Source organism: Ambystoma mexicanum, chromosome 5q (assembly GCF_040938575.1).
Source record: "Ambystoma mexicanum isolate Mex_15411 chromosome 5q, UKY_AmexF1_1, whole genome shotgun sequence".
NCBI lineage: Eukaryota > Metazoa > Chordata > Amphibia > Caudata > Ambystomatidae > Ambystoma > Ambystoma mexicanum.
Genome location: NC_090933.1, coordinates 466,161,157 through 466,179,815, shown reverse-complemented (window position 1 = coordinate 466,179,815; position 18,659 = coordinate 466,161,157).

The following is an 18,659-nucleotide window of genomic DNA, read 5'->3' as shown; positions in this document are numbered from 1 at the left end:
GTCACATGGAAAAAAAAGTGTTTGTTCGGAACAGGAGAGGACTAGGGAGGGAAAAAGCACCTGAGTGGAGCATGTGGAGCATGTGAAGAGGAGGGGGCACTTGGTGAGTGCCTGGGAGGTTAGGGAAGAGTTTTGGATTTTGCGAGCATTTTCAGATAACTTTGCTGATTATTTATTAACTTTAATTGTGGTTAGATTATTTCAAACTTTTCACATATTAAAACATATCACAACTTAAATGTGTTATTGTTTTTCAGTAGAAAAACATCTTAAGACATTTCACAGACTACAAAAAAAAATCTACCAGGGTCCACTACCCTCACCATGCTCAATTCTTTTAATTTAATTTTAACATTTTATCCGGAAAGTTTATACCTGCACACTCACAAGACGGGTTCTCGCCCAACAATGATAGTCTCCACCACTCATCCACAGTCAATGTGCTCGCATTTCCAATGTGTGATTTTAAGTATAATGTTCTCTTTGCAAAGAGGACAGGACAAGAAGTTATCAAGTGTTTTGTGGAGTCTGTTGTTTTGGGTTTTTTACAAAAACAACAATTGTTTTCTTCCCAACCCCCCTGTTTCCTAGCAAACAGTTATTCCTTCATGGGGTACACATTTAATCTTAGTCACAGAAACTGGTTATGATGATACATGCAGGGAAACTTCGTCAAGTACCTAATCATTGTGTTCATTGATCGAGATTCAAGTGAGAGATGTAGCACCAATTTATGTTGCATTCTGTGGTGCTGGGCTTCTATCCAATACTGCCTCCTCACCTTCTGCTTAACTGCACAGGGGTTGGTTATTAGGGTCGCCATGGACATGTGCCAAGCGTGCAAATGTGCCATGCATTTGTCGTTACAATGTCCTTTCATCGACAGTCATTATTTCAATGGGTTTGTTCATGAAAAAACTCATCAAAATATATAGGGGGTTGGGAAAGTGTATATGAGGGAAGCGGGGGTTGGAATAGTTTAAAAACAATAGGGGATGGGGCGCTTGGGGGGAACACCCCAAAAATGAAAAATAATACTCATAAAGAAAACCTCAAAATGACGACCGTCGATGAAATGACATAGAACCCATTTGTCATGCCACTTCGTTCACGGCCATGACTATTCCTCTTTCTATGGTGGACTTAGTATTTTGTATGGGCAAGCCGAGTCTGCCATGGAAACTTTCCTTAGCAGCAAACATGCTTTCATAGAAAGATTGAGTGCAAGGATTGTAGTCCCAGGTTGTATGTAATAGCTACTACATGGAGACTTTTTGATAAACCCAAGATCTTCCTCTAAAACTTTCCCTCCAAGGTGTTCCAGATTTTCCAGGATAGGTTCAAACCAGCCTCGCCTCCATATGTTAAGGCTGGAACAGCTTTCTAGTTGTAAAATATCATCATGGGGATCAATGTCAATTTGCCATATCTGGCGGCATGCAATATGGATCTCTGTAGGGCTAACATTTGGCTTTTTATTTGTGTTCTAGTGCTCAAGGCTGTTCGCTAATGCTCTTGTGTTTAGCAAATTCCCAAATAAAATATGGAATCCACTTGCTCTAGATGTTCTTGTTCCACCCTCCATCTAAATGTTTGATTTTTTTGGCGTTTATTGCTAGATCATTGGTGGTCATATATTTTTGTAATTGATCCAATTTTCATGCAAACCAATTTGGGTCTGGTCAACCATGACCAGATCATCAGCGTAGATTAGCGTAGATTAGCCAAGAAATGGGATGCCCATTGATCTTTGATGGAAAAGCTTTTGCCTGATTTAAACTAACATGTGTATCTGACAGGTACATGTTAAAGAGTGCAGACGCTAATGTGCACCCCTGTTTTACTTCTCTTTTAATCTTCATGTCTCTAGATAGTATGCCCTGAGTATTGAGTCTGATTCGTATTGAGATGTTAGTGTGGAAGGCTTCAATTGCTTGGAGCAAATCTCTTGGGAAATTTAAAGATTGTTGCTTGTTTCACAGTTTCTTTCTGTTTACACTGTTGAATGCCCGTTGTAGATCAATGAATGCCAGAAATAAATTGGATTTGGTCTTAATATCTCGAGGTTTTAGCACATTCAACAAGTAACGGTTGAGTTTGGTACCAACTCCTTTTGTAAAACCTGTCTGTCTCGGATCAATGTGGTCTTCCTTCTGTGCCCAAGAAGTAAAGATTTTAAGCAGGATGGACGGAAAACGTTTGCCTAGCACATCTAAGAGTGCAATTGGTCTGTAATTCCTGGCATCTGATCTGTCTTTCTTCTTAAAAATTGGAACTATGATGGCCGTGTTCCAGGGGGGAGGCAGATCTTCCATGCTCATGATCTGTCTAAACAAAGATAAGATGAATATAGACTGTGCCTCAAGGGCTGCTTTCAGCATGCAGTTTGTCAGAACATCTGGCCCTGTTGCATGTGAAGAATTTACTTTTGATATTAAATCTATGATGTCATCTTTTTCAGTCGCAAAGGACTATGCCTCCAAGGATGTTTCGCTCACGCTATTAACATCTCTGTTAATCACGCAAACAATTTTGTGTAATGATCAACCAAGTGGTTTTCTGTGACCCCATTACTCAAAAGCGTTTGTTGCTGAGAAGTGGGGTGGTTGATGAGTTACCATGTGTCTTTTGAGTTCATTTTAGAAATCACTCTCAGCATCATTTTCGCTTTCTTCTGAGATCTGATCACAATAAATTATATGAGCCAGTTCTTGTACGGTTGTTTTCTTTTTTTTATTTCTGCACACAATGTTGGACTTCTAGCTTTTTTAGCTTTCTAGGATCTGATCGAAGACGTTTCCTCTGCTCGATTAAGACTTTACTCTATTGGTGCTTGGGATACCATTTCGTTCACTTAAACTCTGTTTTTATCCCTTCGAAAATTGCTAAAAGAGCGGAATAGCTCAAACTTAGGTCACCCACCTTTATCATTTCCAAATATCTGGATGATTTTGTTTCTACATCTGTCTGTGCAATCTTTAATCTATTCCTCCCTTGATTTATCGTTAGGGTTCCTGCTGAGAAATGTTCATATTAATTGACCCAGGAATTCCAGGTTAATGTTAACACGGCATAATCACTATTTTTCATGGGAGTAATCACCAAGGTATCTATGTGATGGAGGACATTTCTGGAGACAAAGATGTAATCGAGGGTGGAAGAGGTTAAGCCTCATCCCCAAGTGTGCCTTCCAGGAATGTCTCTGCTTACCTGGTCATTTAACATGTAACAGTTTCTTTGATTCATTTCTCGCAAACCATGTGGCTGCTCTCTCTTCCACAGAATTGCTTGTGGACTTTAATAGTCTTGATGGCTTGCCATCTGCGTGTAAACATTTCATATTTAGATCACCACAGATGACAAAGCAGTCATTATTTAGAAGTGTGTAGCATTCATCCAGTACATCAGTCACACCTCTGAGAAAACTCTGTGAGTCAATCATGGCTGAGTTCCAATTTAAGTTTAGCACCATGATGTGTTTTGAAGCACAAGTTCAAGAGTGATCATATCAGAGAAGTGTCCACTGGACAAATGGATATGGATTTTCCGACTTCAATACCGCCAGCCATTGACCATATTTTATCATGGTCAAAAGACCAGAATAATGTCTTCACCCCTGGACCTTTTGAGATGGTTTAAATATGTGGAGAAGCCATCTCGTGAAGGCAATGAACAAAGCTAAGTCTCTTGTAGACATATAATATTATGAGTCGCCAGATTTGAATCTGAATTGTTAAACATGTGTATAAAACCTCTTGTATTCCATAATATTAGAGTTCCTGGGTCTTTGGCCTTCACCCCTATTGCCTAGTGAGCTTTGAAAACAACTAGTGCCCTTGTTAACCATGACCAGTATGTTTTGTCTTTGGTCATTGCAGCAGAAGATTTTCCTTGAAAGATGTCTCTAAAGGACACAGAGTCGTTTACAAAGGTAACTCTTAAGGGGCTCACTTTCAGTACTTGCCTTGTAGTATTTTTCTAATCCTGATGAATCATTGAGGTTTTTAAAGGTAGCACTGTCAGTCTCATCTCACCAACGTTGGTTGATATGGGTGATGACTTCTGTGTGGATTTGTGATTTCACTTTTCATCCTATAACAATGAGTCAGTCATGGGTGAACAGTCTTTCAGCTCATAACCAAGGTGTAACAGGCCTAATTGGCTTCAAGCAGAGTGGATTTGATTAGGGATAACTTTACATGTAATATTACCCAATCACTTCTTGATTCTTTGACAAATTCTTCAATATGGATGTCGTCTGTGTCAATTAATCTGAGCATAGGCACGTTATGTAACAATTGCAAAATTTTTCTCAATTTAGAATTAGCTCATTCTCTGACACTAGAATGTTTTCCAAGTATACTTTATTAGTGCTCGTCAATAATCCATTTGTTCCTCTTAATAGCATTTCGGTCTTGGTTGCAGGTCATTCAGGATTAAGATTATTTATTTGTTTTTCTGTCTCTTGGGTATGTTGCATTGCGAGCATCCCTAATGATTTCCGTCGTGTTGGTCAATTTGTTGAGGTGCGCTGAGTTGTGTTTTAAATGAATCAGGCGCCGCTTTTGCGACATGGCTTGAAATATGGGTGAGGTGGCAAAATCACCTTGCCTGGATGTGTGACCATGTATCTGGCTGAGCAGCAGATATTCTCTATTAGGAACATTTGGAAGGGTGAGAGGGAGAACTCTTGAGCCTGTCTGTGTGATGGAGACTCAAGGTCTCTCAAAGGTTCTCTCGTGTTCTTCTGAATAGCATGATAGGTTCTCTAGGATTTCCTGATCCACTTGTCATTTATTTCACAATCTTCCAGACAATGTGGGCATATTGTTTCTCATCAACGTCTATGATCAGCACGTGAGAATCTCAACCTGTATTGTTCTCATTTGTTTCTAGGACATGATTGTCCAGAAGCTTATTCTTTTCACCTCTTAATTCAGTGAGACAAATTCTAGGTTGAGGTGGTGGAGTAGAAAGGTTGCGTAAAAATGCCCTGGAACCATTTCATTTAGATTTTTTTCCCCCTTGAACATTTTATTTTTCCTGTTTGGTAATTCTCCTTTCTTTAAGGGTTGGTTTCTACAATTTTGTTTTTTTTTTGAAAATTGAAAATACCACTCCATCAGGTCGCTGAGGGTCTATCCGGATGATTAATGCACAAGCTGGATTGCTGTGTGAGGTTGATTACTTGGTAGCTCGTTACATGTTGTCTCATTAGTTACTCTTAGGGGTTTGTTTTCATCCATGTTCACAGGTGTTGACTCTACATCTCGTGCCAATCTATAATCCTGAGTTGTATCATTTAGTGTGTACCCTAGACTGGGCCTGATTTTGGCTATCACTTCTTCTGTCTTCGATTGCTTGGTATGAATAGTATACTTTGTCAGCCCGGTTTGATGTTGTGGGTTGTTCTTATTTGACTTTTTAATAAGGCCACCAATTTGAGTGTCTTTCTCATTCATTGGGGTGTAACCCATTGTCGTGGTGTTTTGTGAGTCTTGAAATTGTCTTTTAAACCCTTTTGTGGAGTCAAGTAGGGCCACCATCATGAACGCCTTCTCTGAAAAATCACCACTCACCAAATAACAAAGTCTAGACTGCCACATAGCTGAAGTTTAGGCTTTGTCGTCACATTTGGACTGTTGACATGAACAACTCCAAAAAATCATTTTGGAGTGTATCATTGTGAGTAGTGTGACTTGGTCCTTAACTTTGTAGTTGAGGGATTCATACATTTTTAAGAATGGAGACAGTGAGATGGTTAGGGCAGCCATAACATTGTTATGAATGTGGATCCCTGCTGCTACTGACAACTGAGCTTTATTTGTGTTTCTTTCCAATGGTGATGTCTGACCATTAGATATTGACAGGTTTGATGAATTAGATGAGGTGGTCGGGCTCAAAGCTTCTTGACCTTGAATAGTAAATTGGGCCGTTAGTTGACTTGTATCAGTGATCTTGACTGTGAGAGAGGGGCCGTTTAAGTCTCCCCATGCCTTTAATGACTTTGCATTATTCACAGCTCAATGTGTGCAGTTGGAGTGGAGGCATGCTGGTTGTTGGAGTTCTGTTCACATGTGGAAGTTCCAGGAGTATTTTGACCCACACGCAGTTTGAGTTCTTTAATGTCCCTTGCTAGTCTTACTGTAAGTGAATCAGAAGGGTCATTTTTACTCACCTCCCCGCTCCGTTTCCTCTCTTTATTATTTGTTGTTTGCATTGGGGGGGTTACGGACCAAGTGGGTATTTGGCAACCAGTGTCACGCTGACTGGGGGGATGTCAGCGTGGACACGGGTACAGAGATAAGCAAAGGTGTACACAACATGTTCTCTGTTACTATGGAGATGCATGCATCTAGTTCGTGATCTCAGCCTTTCCAGTTTTACACCTACATCAGTTCAGACATTATTCGTGGGGCCTCACAGCTTGAGGGAGATTCCACAACAACCTCGAACATGTTAAATCCGCATTTGTAAGAAAGTTTGGCAAATCATTCAAGATGGGTGGCAGAACTGTGGAAGGCAGAGCACTCACCTCTGGTTCCATGTGAGACTCTGATAAAGTAGTACCCTGAAGGCGCTGTTAACGGTGTGTTCGCAGTCCCATTTGTTTGGCTGCTGACATCACGAAAGTAAAGTAGATGAAACTGCAGGCGTCTTGGTGTCAGCCTAAATGCCCAAGTCATAACCGGGGCGGGACTCGGCAAGAATGGACTCAGTTTTGGACTCAGACGCAGGCACTACGCGCCTGCCAAGGAATAAATGGGAGTATTCAAGTCCTTAAAGGTACAGTAAGTGTCTGCAGTGGAGTGAACAAAACAGCAAAATCCACTGAATTTCTAGGGTTTTGATGCACTAAATCTGATCACCTTAGCTGCACCTTATCTAATGTTTTTTCATTGAATATAAATGTATATACTTATGGTGTCACGTGTGAATAATGCCTACAAAACTGGTGACGAGCAAAGTGGAAGGAGAACCACCTGACCTTCTGCACCAGTGTCAAGTCGATCTAAAGCAAGCTACAGAGAGAAACGACCTCAGCACAGGTCTCTGAGAATACTCAGAGAACACTTGTAGTCTTCTGCTGTCTCTGTATCAGTCATCGACCTCCTGGTCTTTCCAGTTCATCTTTTTCTGCATACATATTCTAAAGATGGCAAAAGCACTCCAGCATCCTCAAGACTTCTTAATCTGCCTCCCACATGTCACACACTCTCCTAAAAATCAATTTTTTTTTGTTCCTGTGGTGCCATTAGATGTATGTTGTGGCTCCAGAAAGGGAGAACCAGTGTATTCCATGTCCCAGGAAAGGCAGTTTGTGACAGATGCTTGTCCCACATAGCTGAGTTGGCATCTCACTGACTCCAAGATCGTCAAACCAAGGTTTCTAACAATGGCTTCCACCAAATTATTTGCCCTCCGCTAAAGAGGGGCAAGGAACAAGAAGAAACTAGTATACAAAATATCCTATAAAAATGTACTTATCATAGGTGGACGTAGGCAGAATAATATTCCTTATGTGGTGAAGGAGTGGTTTGACAAATGCAACCCATGGTTCTGTGACTGTGTTTATTTTATGCTGTGAAAGAGGGGCCCCTGTTGCAAGAGCAAGAACCTGGCAGTACGGGCTACCTGCTGAACCTTCCCATTAAAGTAGGAACAAAGAGGTGTACAATCTAACATAGTCCTGGTCCCCATGTGTATCTGGGACCATGCTCAAGAGGTTATTGATGGGATTCCAGTGAAGACTCAGCAGTACCTGCATAATGTTTAACGCAATGGTGCCATAATTTCAACACTTATCAACGTATTAGCCCATATTACTATAGGGGGGGTATCCCAGGTATGCCAGAGCAAGGCTGGGGGTCTGCGGACTTCAAGTGCCCAACACACTCCCTAGAATAAATGGAGGACTCAGTCAACGGCAAGTGCACACAGCAGTTTATTGCAAATAAAACCAACTTGGCTGAATACAAGAAAACAGCAAGTCTCAGGTACATCTCAATGTTCCATGGCATGCATCCTGGTTTTGTGTGACTCTGGCATCATCACTTGGGCCTTTCCCAAAAAAACCTATCAGCACGAGGGAATGGGTATCGAGTGTTATTACCTATGAGGTCTCCTATAGAATTTATTGTACTGGTCCTCACATGTCAGGTGGCTGGCCTGCCCCATCCCCAAGGAACTATCTATTACATTGTTACAGAGTAGTGGGCTTACCGTTGGTTCATGCCCCTTGCCATCCACCCCTGGGTTTCTAGACTGTGATTGGTTAGAGCTGATCTCCCCAGGCTTGGGACTCGATCGAGTTCTCAGCTCATTGTGCACCCCTTCAAGGTGATGTGAATGATTATGTGTCTGTATTGTAACCAGGGGTGTTGGTAAAGATCCGGGGCTACACTAATGTCGGGATTGTCGAGACTCGGGGCTAGCTAGTCTTTTGGTTGTAGCTCCTGAGCTTCTATCTGGGGCTACAACGAAAAGATCCGGGTCTGTATCGCCCACAACCCCCCCTAGCAACGCTTCTAATTGTAACTTGTGTGTTCCACCTCTGCTTATGTGAAACACTCCTCACGTTCACAACACTTTTTGCTGTCTGCATCTGTCTTGCTGGGATCGGCTCGCCTTTCTCACCAAGGATGACTGTCTATTGTCTCGTTTGGCTGTACCATGCATTTAGAGACCACAGATCTGAGCTCTGCAGCTCACATTTATGAGGATTTAATGAGTTTCTCTGCAGCTGGTCCCCTTGTCGTCTGGAGATTGGAATGTGCCCTCATATCTCTGACCTTGACTGTGAAACTGTCTGGCACGTCTTGCTCTCTGTGGAACCTGAGTCAGCTGGGCTCATATGTGTTCAATGGCCTGAGGCCTGCTGTAATTTTCCTAAACCTTACAATGCGGTTTCTACATTGTTCAGGTTATGCTACGCTCTCAATATGTTAGTCACACTTGGTCCTATCAGGTTCCATATGTATCCCTGTAGTTCTATAGGGTTATTCACGTTAAGCATCTGCAAGCTAGCTCTGGATCTCTTGTACCTTGCAGTCTGCGTTACTGCATTTGGCTAATGTAAAAGTAATAAAAGCATTGACAGTATGTATATGCATCTGTCCTCTAGCTATAGAACTGGGTAAGCATGTTCTTCATGTATACCAGTGTGTGTTTGTGTGATGCGTTGCAGGACTGTGGGTGTGCTTCATGTCTAACGCTGCTACGTCGTGGTGTCACTAGTGACGTCAGCACCATGGCTTCTTGGTGCTTAGTGGAGGCTGTCCATATAGGCGTCTCTGTTGACGATTTGTGGCTCTTCTACCAAACATGTATAGATTTGCATTGTATTCGGTCTGTATGACTTGCTGAGAGGATACCTCTCTGTGTACTTGTCAATCATTGGCGCACTTGGGATTTGTCCGAAATAAGTTGGATGGTTGCAAGCATTTCTGGCCTTTCGTCTCATCATGAATTTTGTGGGGCAGGGAGGCTGCCTCGGGACCCCCTCTTCAGTCCCCCTTTGGTTGATTTGTTGAACACATCCCGATATTTTAATCCATTAGCTCTTGGTTGCCATATTTTTGTATTTCCACCGAGGTGTCCATAGTAATTCACACAATCGTCAAAAGTCCATTCCATATAACTGCACACTCATTACAGGTTGTACCATACACACTTTCCTTTGTGGTACTTTGTATCAAATGGGTTGTCTAATTTCATTGCCTTCGAGTGAGAATATTTCACTGCTTGCTATTCTCTCAGCTTGTCTCTTTCCTCCACTATTTTTTCTTTTGCGCCTCCTATATTGACATCCATCAGGACCTTCATTCCGATAGTCTCTTCTGCTGTCTTTCGGCACTGTTTGATGCAAATCTTAACCCTGCATAGTGTCACGCCTGCCAATATTAGTGCTCCCAGTATCACCTTCAGCCCATCTGATAACCATGATGGCATCCATGACCATATGTATGCTATCTAGCTATGGCCTTTTCCAGTCCCCTTGGCTTCTTCCTCCATCTTGGCATGCATTTAAGATAGCTGAGTTACCGCTTTTGTCAGTGTCCCATTATCTTCATCATTGGCAGGTGTGAATGTGCAAAAGGGAACACCCTATGTTTGCACAAACTCCCCCTTCCATTGCTCTGAGTAGATCCAGAGCATATCTATTCTGGAGCGCCACCAACCTTGTTGCTCGGAGCTCTTCCTTTATTGCATTGAACCCATTCACTGTAGAGTTTATCGTCACCATCCCCTCCCACCGGTTAATCTGCAGCCACTTTGCATTCATATACATCTGCACAGCTGGAAAAAATGATACAAAGAACATGTGTTTCTGCTTAACAGCCTGTGTTCTGCTGGCACTTCATCCAGAGCTGCTTCTGATTTCTTTGAGAAATAGTGTCTTCTTTTTACTCTACTTATTTTTGCTGGCCTTTCCCCTTTGCCTGTTTGCTCTTTGTCCACAGACCTTTTGTTCCTTTTGTTAGTGTCCATCTTCAGGGATTCGTCAAGTTTTACATCCTTCCATGGCATGACCAGTTGGGTGGCAGCATCTTGTACACCATGGATCTGCAAGCCCAGTAGTGATCCATTAGTACTGCAGTGCCTGTCTTCATCGCCACATGCTTTTCTATCCTTCGGCACATCGAATTCTCCCCCACTTCCAGTTCACTGTCATTTTGGTAACAGGGTGCTGGCATTTTCAGGAGCATTATAGGCATCGGGACAGCTTAATTCTCCACCCAAGTGAGCAATTTTGCAGTCACATATCACTCCTTCAGGCATTTATCATTTTATTCTTGTACCTTATTCACTAGAGATTGTGCTAGTGTGAGCGCCTTTCTCCCCACAACTCCATCCTTCCATACATCCTCCACGTATACTTGACCACATACTAGCATCTGTGGTTTTTCCCAACACCCATCCTCCTATTTCTTTCACCCTTGTCCCTGGGCAAGGCAATGGTTTCAGCGTTAAAGTCTTTGTCTGTCCTTTCTCTGGCCCATCATTTATACATTGTATTGCTTCCTCTAACTGCCAATAATTGTTCATCATGTCTAGTGTCTTTATGTAACTGTCCTCATATGGGAACGTCACTTGAGACAACCATCTCAATGTTGCTGTTTTCCCTTGAAATCTTCCTTGAGTTCTTGCCATCGACAGGTACATCAGGCATTTAGCCCTTACTGCTGGTTTTTCAGTTGCAATAAAACTTCTGGAGGTACTCATGGAATAGGGGATTAATGAGCAGACATAACAGCTCTCCCATTGGTTTCCTTACCTACTTTAGTCATGTGCTTGTATCACATGTTGTCAGACACTCTAGCAGTGCTCTCCTGTCCACCTGACATGCTCGTTCCACCTGCTGTGGTTGGGGTAATGTTAGTAGAGGATACAGTGGTAGCGCTAGCAACAAGTGATATTCTCCAAAATATAAATGCAAATACTCCACTTGAAATAAAAAGATATGACAATAAAATCACATTTTGTATTGTTTCAACCATCTTTATCTGTGCTGCTTGATCCTGGTGCAGCTTAAGGCTATAGTTGCCTGCCTGGAATGCACAGAAATTAGTGTTACTGTGTTACTATCAAGTTAATATTTTAAGCCCTGTGGACCATATAGTCATTGATGGCAAAAACAAACAACTTCTCCCACAGACCTCTAATTCCAGTTTCCCTCAGTATGGAAAGAACAGCAGGATTTCCTTGTCCGAGATGTGGGTACACATGGGGCAGATATTCTATAAAGACAAGATAGTATACTCTGGGCGAACTGGCTCGAAACCTGCTAGGTCTCCTAACATTGTGGACAAATTGTTTTGAGAAAGTATCAGGGTGATAGTCAGCGCGTTACATAAACAATCATCAATTATTACAGTCTGCTTTCTTGAAGAATGCATGTAGAGAATGAACAAACAGACAGTGTATCCTCACTCTATGTATGTATGCAGTCTGTTCCCTAGCTCTGCTGCCCTTGAGAAAGTAACCATTGGGTGACCTCCACTCAGCAGTGCAAGTCCAAAATCACCATTTTGCTCCTCTTGCTGCTGATCGTTGGCCCTGTTGAACTTGTTGCCAGCCGAGGCCGCTGCTTGGTAGGGCTTCACATCTGAAAGGTGGTTCCAGACTGTTTTCCCCTCAATGCTTGCTGCTCGATCTGCCACTCTCTCCACGGAGTAGGACCAGTAAATCTAGGTGTGTTCCACCTCTATATGAAGTTCCTCAGCAAAATGAAGTCCCCAAAACTAGTCTTTCTGCTGCACAGTATTTGGGTCCGCTGTCACTGTTGCTTTCTCTGCTCTCTTCTGGGCATCCCCAGTGTCGCTGTATCTGGCAAGAGATAAAAGAGGCACTAGAAATCAAGGAAGTAATCTATTTTTACATTTCCTGACCTAGCACATCTGCACTTCTTTCAGCATCCTTCAGTGCCCTTGTGGGAGGAGCCAGTGGGAGTTGCATGCGTCATCCTGTCACTACCTCATGGGGCGTTAAATGGTGGTCGGACCCATGCTTATCGCTCAATGCAAAGAGTGCAAGGGGAAGGCAGTGCAGCTAGTTCGTCTTGGTGCTCCGCTTAGTCTTAGCTATTGCTTCCTTCAAAAGGCCATTCAGAGTTCACACACTCCATTTGCTTGCGGGTGATAGGCACAAGAGAACTTATGTTGAATGCACAGCAATGTAGTTATATGCTTGAACATCGCATTGGCGAAGTGAGGGTCGTTGTAAGACTGCAGGACCTCACACACATCCCATCTTGGAACTACTTCCCGGACCAAGAACCTTGCGGCTCTTACAGCATCAGGATGTGAACAGGGCCTGCCTCAATCCATTTAGAGAATGGGCACACAACAACTATCATGTAGTGGTATCCTTGATATACCTGGATCATGTCAACTTTGTCGACATGAAGATGCTGAAATGAGCCTGTGGCCGAGGTATGGCTCCTCTCACAACTCTCAATGTATGTCCTGCTCTGAACTGCTTGCATGTCAAACAATTGCTTACAAATTCTGCCATGTGTTCCACCAAATTAGGACAGAACCATGTTTCTCCAATATGGGTAGCGATTACCTTTTTTCCTGTATATGTTGGATAGTGTAACTGTGTCAGTGCAGTGTTTAATAATACTAGTGACATCACCATTTTTCCTGATTTGTTCTGCCGCCTTAGGGCGTCTGTTGGAGATACTATACATCCCCTCTGGGTCCACAGCTCTTTCTCCTCCCTGGGTGCAGCTCCCTGAAACTCCATAATATGTGTTTCTGGTAGTGCATTGTACCCTTCCTTCAGTACCATGTTCCTTGCATTGTCTCGGGCATGTGATTCTGTCTCCATTTCCAGTAATTCTCCAAAGTATGCTGCACACGTCCTGTCTGAGTCTACTGCTTCATTTCCTGTTCAGATATGATCTTTCTCTCATGTGTGTGCCTGGCACTTCACTATGGCACTCTGTGTGGGATACTGTATAACTTCAATCAGTCTACCCAGTAAGGGTGCATGCTGTAAAGGTGTCCCATCTGCTCTTCTGAAGAGCCTCCTCAACCATCATGCCAGTCCTGAGTGTACTGTTGACATCATGTCCTGAGAACACTGTCACTTCCTTTCCTTTACTGTGTTCTAATGCCAGTATTAGTACCACTAATGAAATGCTGCTGCTTGTGCAGAATAATGTGATGACAATTGTGCACTGGCCACCACCTCATTCGTTCCATCTTCCCTCATCCTTACCACTGCAGTTCCTGTATGCCTGACCCCATTTGTATGGTCAATTATCAATGACCCATCAATGTACAGCACGTTTCCCCCCTCATGTGCGTCCTCATTTACTGTGTGTGTGTTAATGAATTCCTATATGTTTTCTGCGCAATCGTGTGCATAGTCACCTTCTTGTAAAATGACTGCTAGAAAATCGCTGGGTTGACAAGTTTGCAACTTACCACCTTGATGGAAGGGTTTCATAGCAACACTTCATACCCTGATGCATTCTGTGTTGTCAGTGTGCTCTTTGGCTTCTGCAGTATCGCAAAAAGGGTGAACTCCAGGTAAAGAGTGGTGTCACACCCCTTGGTATTCCCTGTTACATTCTCCACCACGAATGCACTGGTAGTGTCCTCTCATTACCGTGTCAAGTCTTAAACTGTAGTAGGCTATGGGCTGGTATCCCAAGTTTGTCTTCTGTGTCAGAACTTCTCTCATCACTACACCGTCAGTGTGTGAGAACAGGAACAATTCATTTTTATAGTCTGGGTTCCCTAACATTGGAGCTGTGCATATTACTTCTTTCAGCTCATTGAATGCTACATTGAATGCTCATTGAATGCCTCAGTCATTTCACCCGTTCAGTTCATTATCTTGTGTCCATTTTGTGCTTCTTTTAAAGTGCCTAGTAAAGACCTTGTGTATGTACTGAAATCAAAACCGCATGCTCTGCAGTAGTTACATAACCCCAAGAATTGCTGCATGTCTCTCACTGTTGTGGGTTTGGCAATCTTGCATATTGTTTCTGCCTTCTCTGGGTGATCCGTCAGCCATTTTGGAAAATAGTCTGTCCAATATATAGTACTTCCTTTTGACTGTACTGTAGTTTGGCTTTATCCACCTTGTATCCTTTGTCAGCTAAAAGTGTCAGCATGTGCAATGAGTAACTTCTACACTGGTCTACGGTTGGGCTGCAAATCAAAATGCAATCTACAGAACCGTGCTCTGCATCTGTACATTGCCCAGGTCCATCTTGCAGACTCTGTTGAATATGGAGGGTGACTCACAGTACCCTTGAGGAAGTCTTGTATGTTTCGATTTCCAATTTTTATACATAAAGGAAGTCAAGTATTGTGAGTCTGGGAGCAAAGGCACTGAGAAAAATGTATTCTTCAAGTCTATGACCGTGAATCAGGCAGCTTACACCGGAATGCTGCACAAAATCATTACCGGATTTGGGACCAGAGGATACTCTGCTTCTACAATGTGATTAAGAGGGCGTAAGTCCTGGATAAAACAGCACAACACCCCTTTTAATTTTTTAACAGGGTACACCACCGTGTTGCATGGGTATTCTGATGGTACTAGAATGCCTCACTCCCCTAGTGCTGCAATTGTTTCATAAATGCTTTCATCTGCTTCTTTTGACAGAGGATACTGTTTTACTCTGGGTAAGATTGCTCCTGGTTTCAGCTTTATCTTCACTCCCCCTAATCCTTTCAGGGACTAGTGGTCCAAATGATGCTCGGCCCCTTAGCCAGATCCTCCTCGCAGAAGGAGGGTGGTTCTTCCAGCACCATTGCCATCCTTTGTGGTACCTCTCTGTAGTGTATTCTCAACCAATAAGTCAGGCACATCTCGAACACCATCTCAGCCTCTGACCTTTTTTCCATGATTAGCTCTTCGTCTGTTACTGAGGTCAGCCTGCACCCTTCTGCCACTGCATTCACAGTTCGCCATGGTCGTCCTGTGTCATCCATTCCATGAACTTCTATCCACTCGTCTCTAACCACCACTGCCTCTAGTTCTATTGGAACTATTGTCCCTTCTGCCTCATCCAATGGTATCTCTGGTCTGAACAGATACTCATTTGGGACATGCCACATCTTCCCTGCAATCCCTGGGAGCCGTGCAATGGCAATCTCAGTCCCATAATGGAACAGCTCCTCATCCACTGGCACCCCCCTCTGTACCTTCCGTCCACAATAGGCTTGAATGATCTCTCTTACATTGAGCATGTCTATTTCTGGTGTGGAGCACACTATCCGCTTGCCTGTGAATGAAAGTGTCATGTTCAGTCTGTTCATAATGTCTTGTCCCAATATATTTACAGGTGTCTGTCGAGAGTAAAGTAACGGCAGAGATAAGTCATGTTCCCCTACTGAAAGAGAAATATAATTGGTGGAAGGAACCATTTCCCGAGCCCAAAGGAAATCTTGAGTATTCATGGCATCGCCTAACGATCTAAATGCTCCTTCTCGAATGCAGAACCTAGTTGCCCCTGTGTCTACAAGAAAGGAAAATATTTTGTCACCTATCGCCACCCCTATGTGAGGATCTTTTTTTTAAAATTTGTTTTCGGTTACAAAAAATAAACCTTTACAAATTTAATTTCAGATGGTATACAAGAAAATTATTTGTAGACTGTTGCACAGCAATTCAATCCAATAAAATAAAATAACATAGTTTTGGGACAAGCCACTTTAAAATTTCTAACTGATTATCCCAAAATATTACCGATAATAAAACGCATCAATTCATTTAACTTCTATTAAATAAAAACAATTTGTTATAATAGTAATAATTCTTCTTCAATCAACTTTATGAATGCAACTAGGGCAAATATTAAAGCTTTCCCTTGCCCCAGCATCATTCGATTCCACAAAGTCTCCATACAGTCCACATAATTAATGTTCCCAAACCACATCAACAAAGTAGTTCGAGCATTTCTAAAATACGAGCACTGCAATATCAGATGTTTTAAAGTCTCTTCGGGTTCAATACAGTTGGGAAATCGACAATTCATCCTCTCTTGAATGACCCAATGCTTAGTCCTTTTTAGTGTGTGTAACTGATTCAATTTGAATCTCATATGGTACCTACGTGCAATATTGCAAGGAAAGATTGATAAGTATAGCCAACATCCTTCCCTTTTACGTGAGAACTATGCATATTCCTTGTATGTCTTTAGCTTTGCTAGTTCTTCGATGGTCACAGAACAATTTTGATCAAAAAGCTTTCGTATTAGATAACAAGGTTGCATACATAGATCACTTTGATTCAGACCCAAATCATCCAAAATTGCTTTCATCCTTGAGCCATATACCATAAGTGAACTTGAGCTACAACCTTTGATCATATAATACAAGTCCTGATAGAGTGAATTAGTTGGGGGATTAAAAATGTTGCTGTAATTAGCAAGAGCTCTCCATTCCCATCTACATGCAAGAGATATCAATCCGAACCCATGATGTATAATGCAGTTTGGAATGGATGTGGATAATTGAAGTGCTGATTTTAACATTTTACCTAGCAGGGAATTAAGCTGGAATTTCACATTGTTTGATTGTTTGTTTGTTTGTTTGTTTATTGAATTTCTAATGCGCACCAGACCCAAAGGTAACAGGGCGCAGCAAAAGGAAGGTGCAAAGCTTACAAGTTACTTAATGAGAATCATAGTGACATAAAGGTAAATACAGGCCAGGTGTGGTGAGGACATATAGGTAAGTACAGTTGCAAAGTAAATACAGTGGTTTACAATAAAAGTTTTGGTAGAAAAAAAATTGCATTTTTACAAAGGCAGACAATTAAAATGAGCAGTTATACAGTAGTCACATTTTAGGCTCTACTATAGTTTGGTTGAGAAGGGTGATGTAGCTCTTTCTAAAATGTGGGTAGGGTTGGTCAGCTCTTAACTCGTGGGGTAGGGAGTTCCAGAGTTTAGCGGCCTTCACAGGGAAGCTATTACCAGCAATCTTAGTGGATTTGAATCTTGGCACCACAAGACAGTTAGCATTGGTAGTTCTGGTGGGTCTAATGGAAGATCTTCTCGACAGTTTTTCAATTAGGTAGATAGGGGCAGCATTATGTAATGCTTTGTGAGTTAAGGAAGCAATTTTTTGCTGTATCTTGTCATGTGTGGAAAGCCATTTGGGTTGGCGTCTAATGGAGGTCATATGTACTCTTTCGTTAATGCCTAGTGCGGCTCTAAGAGCATTGTTTTGTAGTATTTGGAGTTTATGGATGTTGGTTTTGTTGGTGTCGCAGTAGAGGGCATTGCAGTAATCTAGTCTTGCTAGGATTAACGCTCTGGCCAGAATAATGCATTTGTCGTTAGACAGGAAGGGTTTGCCCGCTCTGATCAATTTGCATGTGTATGCTGTTGTTGAGGCCATTTCACTTGTCTATTGAAGGACATAGTTGCATCCAGATAGAATCCCAGGGTTTTTACTTCCTTTGAGACTTTGATGTTATTACCATCGATGATGAATGAAGTGTATGCGGGACCTAGTTTGATGATGTTAGAAGGGGTACCTAGAATGATCAACTCTGTCTTTTCATTGTTCAGTCAGAGGACGTGGGTGGCCATCCATGCTTGAATGATGAGATAGATTCTATTCACCAGCGCCACGTCCCTGTCATGATCCCCAAAAAGCGGGAGGAGTATCATCTGCATAGTTAGTGTAGGTGACACCCAGAAGGTCCAAATCATCGAACAGAGGATTGGTGAATATATTGTACAGAGTAGGCGACATGCAGGAGCCCTGAGACACCCCACAGGTGATCAGGGACGGGTCAGCCTCTGCTAATGGAGAGGACTCTCTTATTGTTCTGTCACTCAGGAATGTTTCTATCCATCTAACAGCTTCAGCGGAGAAGTGGGCTGCTGAGTCCAGGTGCCTACAGAGGACCTTGTGGTCCACCAGGTCGAATGCCGCTGAGAGGTTTAGTAATAGGAGAAGGGCAGTCTTCCCTCTGTCTCTCAGCTCATCGATTTGGGTTTTTAGATCTATCAATGCCGTTTCCGTCCCATGTAGCATCGGAAGCCCGATTGTCTAACCCCTGGGAGTTTATGGAGCTCAAGGTATTTTTGTATCTGCAAGTAGGCAGCTTTGTACAGGATTTTAAGGAGAAATGGTACAGTCATGATAGGACCGTAGTTAGTGGTGATGAGAGGATCT